The 9,858-nt window shown below is 39.7% G+C and overlaps 1 protein-coding gene across 1 annotated transcript in view; it reads right to left on the reverse strand.

Moving 5' to 3' along the window:
* GRID1 (glutamate ionotropic receptor delta type subunit 1) overlaps positions 1-9,858 on the reverse strand; it is a 1,411,601-nt gene that overhangs the window by 652,228 nt on the left and 749,515 nt on the right. The gene's annotated exons all lie outside the window — the stretch shown is intronic.

The raw sequence follows: 9,858 nt of genomic DNA on the forward strand, positions 1-9,858 counted from the left end.
TGTGTGTATCATCAGACTGTTTTTATTTATTGCTGGGCAGTTTTCTATTTGACTACATCATCATTTATTTATCTCTTCACCTTTTGATGGATATTTGGGTTATTTACAGTATTTTTACTATTATGATTAAAGCTTCTCTATACATTCATATCCAAACCTTCGTGTGGACATATATGTTCATTTCCTTTGGCTACATTGTGTAAAGATTTAAGAGTATAATAGCAAGGTCATATGGTCATCTGACACTTAACCATACAGCTCAGGGCAGGCACATTCTGGAGGACTGAGGTGAGTTCAGAATTGAGGGCTGGAGGAGACTTCAGCTAGGAGATGGCTCCAGATGTACTCAGGAAGGCCTGCTATGTTTTGAGATAGTTAAAACTTTACCTTCCTGGACACCTGTAGGCATTGCACAAACACCTTTGCAACTGTCTATGGAGCCAAGGCTGTCATTAAAGCTTCGCTGGAGGGAATGAAATCTGTCTACTATGGATGACTCTACTGGTATTTGAAATTCCAGTGGCATAGCTTCCAGCATTATATCAACATGCAAGCCACCATCATACCATAAACTGACAGACAGGCGGTGGACTTAACATACCAACAATCAAGAAGATGGCACAGGACTGGGCAACATTTTGTTCTACTACACATAAGGTCACCATGAGTCAGAACTGACTTGATGGTAACTAAAAACAACAACAGATGCTCCTACTAGTCAGTCTCATAGATGGGCCTCATCTTAGTTACCTATGTATCTCTTCCTTTGGCCCCAGCCCTGAGACTTTTGTACCATACTTGGCACAACCAATTTCTAGTACATGTGTGAGAAAGTCAGAATGAATAAATGCATACATGAATGAATGAAAGGATCCTAGTGTAATTGCTTCTTTCTCCATGTGGGCCTCACTGACCTAGAACACTGCTTCCTCCACTCGGTACATGATTTTGTGCATTGGCTTCTCTGATGGAAAATGCTTTTCTCTATCTTATGAGTCATTCAAAGCCAAACTGTAGTGGGTAGGTCCCCATTTAACAAGAAAAAGTAGCCTCATCTGATGCTGCCAACTGAGAGACTTCTGCAGACCCCACTGTTAATCCTTGTCTTCCCCCTGGGAAGCTGGGAGAGAATTCTCAGCCAGGGTCTCTCCCAGCCAGGGGACCATCTCTTCCTGTACCAATAGCTGCTCTCCTGGTCCCTGAGTCTGAAGTAACTGTGGATAGGCAGGGGCCCCAGACTAAGTCTCATAAATCTCATGAGTGGACCAGTCTGAGCCCAGGTTCCTCTCTGAAAAAAAAGAAGAGTAATAACACACCTATAGAATCACTTTGAGGATAGAGTGATACAATGTTTATGAAAATGCTTTGAAAATACTAAACTGTTCCCTGAACATAAGGTCCCTGTTGTCACACATTCTCCTCACACAACCTGGAACCCCTAACTTCATAGTCAGCACAAATAGGCACATTCACTGAAAAAACCCTCACCTGCCTGTCATACCTGCCATCAGCACCCACCAGTGACCCTGGTACAGAAAAGCAAAGTGAGGCCCAGGCCAGCAAAGGAGCTTCCCCATTTAGGCCCTGACATATCAGACCACAAGGCTCCTGGCCACACCATTTTCCCTTCCTTCCTTGTATTCTTTTCAGCATCCACAAGTTCATCTCTTTTGAACACAAAGCTGAGTAGGTGGGCCTTCCCTACAGCCTTCTCCCCGAGTTCTCACTTTGCATCTCCAGTGAAGTTTCAGTACCTAAAATCTGAAAAAATACAGCTCAACTAAATGGTACTGCCAGTGCCTGTGAATGCCATTCCTCTGTTCAAAAGCTCCACTAGAAAATGATGTCCCAGGGGTCTATAGTTCAGGGAGCCCTGTCAAATCCTCAGTGGGAAGGGAGGGAAGAACACACCATCACAACGCTGTGTCCTGTGTAGCTTGAGCCTACAGGCACATCAAGAGTTCACAATGGGGATGCTAGAAGCAAGCCAGGATCTGGAGAAGCAAGTATTCCTCCAGGACCTTGATACTCAGGAAACTGGTATCTTAAACAATGTAAAAAGCCAGGACAATATCATGGCTAATCAAAATGCAAAAGGTAAAAGCCTAGTCCCAAAGGGTGGCCTGCTAACATGGTGTCCTAGATACCTAGTACTTCCATAACCAAAAATACCACAAGTAGATAGATTTGAAGAAAAAAAATTTATTTTCTCACAGTTCAGGAGGCCCAAAGTGTGAATTCAAGGCATGACTCTAGGGGGCAGTTATCTTTGTCTATTTTATCTTCTAGTAGCTGACAATCCTGGGAGTTCCAGGGCTTGTAGATGCATCTGCCATATGTGTCTGTCAAAATGTGGCTTTGTCCCCTGTGTATCTCTATGTCTACTATGATCTTGTTATAACTCAGAAGTGATTAGGTTTAAGATCCATCCTATTCTGTGAACTCATTAACATCAAAATAAAACCCCTCTTTCCAAACAGGTTCATATTTACAAGGGTAAGACTTCAACACATATTTTGGGGTGGGGTACACGTTCCATCCATAACACAGGGCTGCTGGAAGACTTGTATCTCCTGCATGAGATCAGTATGAGCACCCTAGTTTAGTGACACCACTGTCCACTAATCACTGAAATTAAGTTCAAAGACTTCACAATGCCTGCAAAAAAGGGTCAGTAGGGATGGGATAGGGGATAAAAGTCTCACATGACATCAGCAGCTAAACAGAATAATGATTGGTGAATGCAAGTCAGGGAATGATCAAGTCAGGACAATTGGCTTCCTAAGCTGCACAGTGGCTAAGGCACTTGACTGCTAACGAGAAGGCTGGTGGTTCAAACCCACCAGCTACTCCTTGGAAGGAAGATGGGGCAATATACTTCCATAGTGATACTGCCTCAGAAACCTAAGGAGGGGTCGCTATGAGTCAGGTCTGACTTGATGGCACATAACAACAACAACAACAACAAGAAGTTAGAAGGATGTATATTTATGATGCTACCCATTCCTATATACTGATTACTGAGCAGAAACTACAGATAATCTGTGGACTTTGGGATTTTTGGGGTGGTGACACTGAAAACATGGATTAGGTTTGAGAAGCATTGACCTTAGAAGGGGACTTAGGCATTGATGAGACCACTCAGTACTAGGCCCGCCAGGTTCCCTTTGCCTCTCACCCCCTAAGCAAACCCTCAGTTCAATAAACAATTATTAAGCCCCTACTATGGGGTAAAATGGCAACAACAACATCATAAATGAGTAAAGCTTTAAAGCACTCACAGTTTCCAGGGAAAGAAAGGCATATAAATAGGTAATTTAAAAAAACTAAACAGTCCATTGGGATTAAGAAGCCAGTTCAGTGTGAGTTCAAAAACAAATGTCCAATCCTGCCAGGGGAATCTGGGAAAATGGCTTGTGTTTCTGATGCCTGAGCTGAGGATTATTGCTGTTAATTGCCATCAAGTCAACCCCTAATTAGTGTTAACTCCATGGACAAAGGGATTGGATCATTGTAATTCACAGGGTCCTCACTGGCTGATTTTTGGCAGCAGATCACCAGACCTTTCTTCCTAGTCCATTTTAGTCTGGAAGTACCACTGAAACCTGTTCAGCATTACAGCAACATGTGAGCTTCCACTGGTTCCACAGTTGGTGTCTGTGCATGAGGTGCACTGGTGAGGAATCAAACACGGGTCTCCCATATAGAAAGCAAAAATTCTATCACTGAACCACCACTGCTGGGAATCACGTCTCCTCTATTCACTTCCCCTGCTTCCACTGTATTGTGGTTTTAGGGACACAGTCCTAAAGACAGTTGAAGTGTAGAGTCTATGGCCTTCTTCATTTGGAACAAGCTATACTTTTCAGACACAAAAATATTTCTCCACATGCAATTGGGTCCCATGCTCCATTATTCCCCTACTGAATTCTCTCTCCACTCTATCCCTTTCTTTCCTCTTCCACTGCTACTTCCTTAGTCCCAGGTGCTGGCCATCATCTTTTTCATGAATCAGGACAACAGCCTCCTTCCTAAAATGTTCATTTCTTATCTCCCTTACAATACAATATATACAGCTGCCGGAGTGATTTTCCCTACTTTACATATAACCATACCACACTTCTGCTAATGTATCTGCCAATGTTATCCTTTGCCTTTCAAGAATATCTAAACTCCTGACCCCAGCTCCTAATTATCTCCCTATCTTCAGCTTTACCATTCCCAAATTTGACCCCAAAGCAACTCCTAGTACCCAACATAGAAGTAACCACTATATTCCTTGAGCTTCCACTTTACTCTGAACATTGTTTTTTTCTGTGTAGCATTTTGTTACTCTCATCTACTCCTTGCCTTTCTACCTTTTTCACACTGTTAGCTGAAAGCAAACCCATCTTATTTCTCATCCTAACACCGGCACCCAGCACAGGGCATGTAGAAACTACAGGGAGGCCATCAAATTTAACCAAAAAGTACTTCTATAATGACAGAGTGAGGACTTCCATTAATCCATCCTCCATAAAAACAATGAAAACATGGGCAAAAAATATCAAAAACAGTATTTTCAAGGCTCTCAAAATAATAACATACTAGAGGTGTATGTACTCCTTAGAACAATCATTCATACAAGATCAAAAGAGAAGCTCTTACTCAGGAATAAAGCTCAGAAGGTAGGAAGAAACAGGAATGAAGGACAACTGGAAATAGAAAATACAAGGAAGGACATTGTGGGGATTGCACTCAATGTCTTGTAACAGAATGTGTGTGAACTGTTGAATGGAAAACAAGTTTGCTCTGTAAATGTTCACTCAAACCACAATAAAATGTTAAAAACCAAAACTAAACAAAAGGTTGTAACAGCATGAGGAGCAAATCTTCAAGGAAGATCATTGAACTTTGGTAAGAATATCAAGATCAGTAACATTTTAATTTGACCTATTCCTATCCACTTATCCCTAGTTCCCTGTTATCCTAATAAACTAGCAGTCTTACAATCATGATAGCTGTGGAAACCAGCTTCCTTGAAAGCAACAAAGGAAAGAGACTTTGTTTAGATCTCTTCAAGGTGTCTCATCTTAATAGCATTGCCACAATGTATTCTGTTTATAGCTTCTTGGGAAAATATTTCTTCATAGTTTTTTGTTACTTGACCTGATTCAGAGTTCACTTTGCAAGAAAAATTCTATACCTAGGGAATTTATCAAGAACAATGAACAGCAATTGGTCCCTTCTGACAACCTGACCAAAGGAGGTGAGACGAAGTCTGGCCACTCTCTCTTCCAAGGAGCATTCTGGTTGTACATTTTCCAGGACAGAATTGTTAGTTCTTTTAACTGTCCATGGTACTTTCAATATTCTTCACCAACACCACAACTCAAAAGCATCAGCTCTTCTTTGGTCTTCCTTATTCATTTCAGCATTTCTCAAGAAGAAAGAACTGAAGAAAAAATTTAAGCCTCAAGTTGCAATATTGAAAGATTCTGTGGGCGATATATTGAATGATGCAGGAAACATCAAAATAAGATGGAAGGAATACACAGACCAAAAATAATTGGTCGATGTTCATCCATTTCAGGAGGTAGCATATGATCAAAAACCAATGGTATGGAAGGAAGAAGGCAAAGCTGCACTAAAGGAATTCATGAAAAACAAGGCCCCAGGAACTGATGGAATACCAATGGAGATGTTTTAACAAACAGATGCCATGCTGGAGGCACTCACTCGGCTATGCAGCAAGAGATAAGTTACTTATCATATGCAAGGGATAAGAAACTATGGAGGTCACAAGGCAGTAAGAGGACATATTCAAAGTACTGAAATGAAAAGACTGTCAACCAATAATTTTATATCAAGCAAACTATCCTTAAAAATAAGGAAGAAATGCTAACGAGAAGACTGGCAGTTCAAATGCACCAGCCACTCCTCAGAAGGAAGATTGGACTATCTGCTTCCATAGAGATACCCCCTCAGAAACCCAAGGAGGGGTAGCTGTGAGTTGAATCAACTCAATGGCAGTGAGTTTTTGTTGTTGTTGTTGTTAGGTAAAACAGAGGGGATCTTCAACTTCCAGATATGTCCCACAAAAATAATGCTAAAAAGAATTATTTAGATTCAGCTGAAAGGAAAATACCCAATAATTTGAATCCACATGAAGAAATAAAGAACAATGATTAAGGTAATGGCACAAGTTATTCAGTTTCACACCTACATATGAAATGTAAAACAGTAATACTTCTAAAGAAGTACAGGAATATACCTTCATAACCTTAAGGTAAGCAAAGATTTCTTAAATAAAATGCCAAATTCACTTATAACAATATTGAATAATTATACTTGTTAAAAATAACTTCCTCTCATCAAAAGATGAGAGTGTAAATGACAAGTGAAAATACGACAGAAGATATTCATACTACACATGTACAAAAAAGATCTCATACCCAGAATATTTCTTTAAAGTCCTCAAAACCAATAACAAAGACCTAGTACCCAAATGAAAAGAAAAGCAGGCAAAAGATCTGAGCAGGTCCTTTACAAAAGGATAGGCAAATGATCAGTAAGAAAGCGAAAAGATGCTCAACATCTTTACTCATCAGGTAAATGGAAATTAAACAAAAAATTAAAACCACAATGAGACAAAACTATACCTCCTTCAGAAACAGCTGAAATTTAAAATTGACAATACTAAATGTTAGCATCTAAGAGAATAAAATATCCAGAAATAAATCTAACCAGAGACATGAAATACATATACAATGAAAATTATACAATGCTACTGAAAGGCATTAAAGAAGACTTAAATAAATGGAAAGATGTTCTATGTCCATGAATTGGAAGACTTAATATTGTTAAGATGTAAATACTATGGAAGGTGATCAATAAATTCAATGCAATCTCAGTAAAAATTCCAACAAACAGAAAAACAAATTCTCAACTTTTATGGAATACCAAGAGGCCTCAAATAGCTAAAGCAATGTTGAAAGAGAAGAACAAAGTAAGAGGACTTACACTTCCCAGTTTTAAAACATACTATACAGCTATAATAGGAGCTCCGGTGGCACAGTGGTTAAAGCACTGGGTTGCTAATCAAAAGGTCAGTGATTCAAACCCACCAGCCATTCTGTGGGAGAAAGATGAGGCAGTGTGCTTCAGCAAAGATTTATAGCCTTGGAAATCCTATGGAGCAGTGTGGTGGTTACGTTTTTGTGTCAGCTTGGTTGGGCCTGGTTGAGTGGCTGGGAAGTTGGTGGTAGTTATTCCCCATGAAGAGACTGGCAATCAACTCCATGGTAGGATCTATCACAAGCAGCTGAGTAGCTGCCTTTGGGATGTGGTCTGCTTCCTGTATTTAAGGAGAAGCCTTGGAAATGGTCTCTAGCCTATGGCACGTTTGGACCCTGCATGTAGCCGTGTCATTGCTCAGCAGCCTGCTATGCTCTGCCAACCTTGGGACTTAACAAGGGACTTAAGTTAATGGCCTGCCATGTGGTTTGATAACATCAGGACTGTGCCTCTTTACTTATCAACCTTGGGGCTTTTCAGCCTTAGCAGCCAGAGGCTATCTGAGCGAAGAAATGCCTCTAGCTTCAGTGGGACAGGAGCAGGAGGCAGAGCTGGATTCCAAGGTTGAGGGGCTTTCACCCAGCCCCTAGAGCCTAGCACTTTTAACTTGGACTTAAAGCTTCCAAATTGTAAGATAATAAACTCCTGTTTGTTAAGGCCATTGCACTTGTGGTATATTCTCATCAGAGCAGCACTAGGTGACCAGAACAAGCAGTTCTATCCCATCCTAGGGTTGCTAGGAGTTGTAGTTGACTTGATAGCAGTGGTTTTGGTTTTAAGATACAGCTACAATTATCAAAAGATAATAGATACACAGACAAATGGATTAGAATTGAGAGTACAGAAACAAATCCATACATCCATGGTCAAATGATTTTTGACAAGAGTGCTATTTTTTTCAATGTGAAAAAAAGAGTTTCTTCAACAAATGGTGTTGAGAAAATTTTATTTCTTCATGCAGAAAAATAAAACAGGAACCATCATATACAAAAAAAAATTCAAAATGGATTAATGACCAAAATGTACAAATTAAAATCAATTCTCAGAAGAAAATGTAGGGGCAATGATGTCAGGCATAGCTTTTAATAATATATTATTTAATATAATAACTAAGGAGCTCTGGTAGTACAGTGCCTAAGGCAACTGTAAATCTTTAAGGAAGTAGATTGCTTCATCTTCCTCCCATGGAGTGGCTGGTGGGTTTGAACCACTAACCTTCTGGTTAGCAACCAAATGCCTTAGCCACTATGCCACCAGAAGGTGCAAATCAAAGCCATATTTCACTCCTACTAGGATGGTTAAGATTAAAATAAATAAATTGCAAATGTTGGCAAGGATTTGGGGAAATTGTAACATGTATCCATTGCCAGTAGGAATACAAAGTGGTATAGCCATTGAAGAAAACTAAAAATAGAACTGCTATATGACTCAGAAATTCTACTCTTATATATATACCCAAAAGACTTGAAAGCAGAAATCCAAACAGTAACTTCTATGCCAGTGTTCATTGCAGTAATATTCACAATAGCCAAAAGGTAGAAAAAAACATAAATGCCCATCAACAGATAAACGGGTAAAAAAAATGAGGTACATACAAACAATGGAATACTACTTAGCCAGTAGGAGTAATGAAATAAATCTTGTTGCATGCTACCATATAGATGGAGCTTGAAGACATTATGCTGAGTGAAATAAGCCAATCACAAAAGGATAAATATTGTATGACATTATTTATAGAAAAAGACAAATTAAAGCAAATGCACAGAGACCAAAGTTTATTTGTGATTACTACAGGCAAGAGGGAAAAGGGGATTATGGTGATGACAATACAGCATGGATTAACAGTAGAGTTGCAGAGGCAATTACTGCAATTGCTATTAATAAGTTGAATACCTATAAAAAGTTGACTTGGAAAAAGTGTGATAGTGTGATAGATATATTTACAACAGTGACCAAAAAAAAAAAAAAAAAGAAGAGTACTTGCTTAGGTACAACTGAACATCTCATGAGATTTTGTTCTTTGTTAGGAGGTTTAGGGTCATAGTTTCATATAACATCCCAATTAATTGGTCGACCTTCTATTCTCCCTCCTAGTTCACTGCATAGTGTCTGGGGTCTTAAAAGCTTGCAAGCACCAAATGAGGAGAGAATAAAAGATGCACCTTCATTGACTGCTCACAGGCTTTTAAGATTCCAGAAGCTACTCACCAAGGATGCAAGGAAGCAATTAGTCCAAAGGACTAATGGGTCATGCAGATCACAGCCTCTACAGCCCTGAGACCAGAAGAACTGGATGGAGCCTGGCTACTACTACTGCCTGTTCTGAAAGTGATCACAGTAAGAGGTACCAGATAGAGTGGGAGAAAAATGTGGACCAAAACTCAAAATTATAAAAAAGACCAGGCTTACTGGTCTGATAGACACCGATAGAACCCTGGAGTTGATGGCCGTTACACACCACTCAGGCCTGGAACTCACCCCAGTGGCTCAACTTTTAGCCAAACTGTAGACAGTCCTATTAAGTGAATAATAATAGCGGGGAGGTATGTATCAACTAGAGCAATCAACCTTATGAAATCAAAAGGGCAGCATTTTCCCAGGGATAAAGCTCAGAAGGCAGGAAAGGGTAGGAATAGAAATGGAAAACACAGGGAGGAAGTGGAAAGAGTGCTGTTACATTGTAGGGACTGCAATCAATGTCACAAAACACAATGTGTATGAACTGTTGAATGGAAAATCAATTTTTTTTTGTAAGCTTTCACCCAAATCACAATAAATTTCTCAAAAAAAAAAAAAAAAAAA

This window comes from Orycteropus afer, unplaced genomic scaffold (genome assembly GCF_000298275.1).
Source record: "Orycteropus afer afer isolate SDZICR_OR568_19922 unplaced genomic scaffold, OryAfe1.0 scaffold00080, whole genome shotgun sequence".
In the NCBI taxonomy this organism is placed as follows: Eukaryota; Metazoa; Chordata; class Mammalia; order Tubulidentata; family Orycteropodidae; genus Orycteropus; species Orycteropus afer.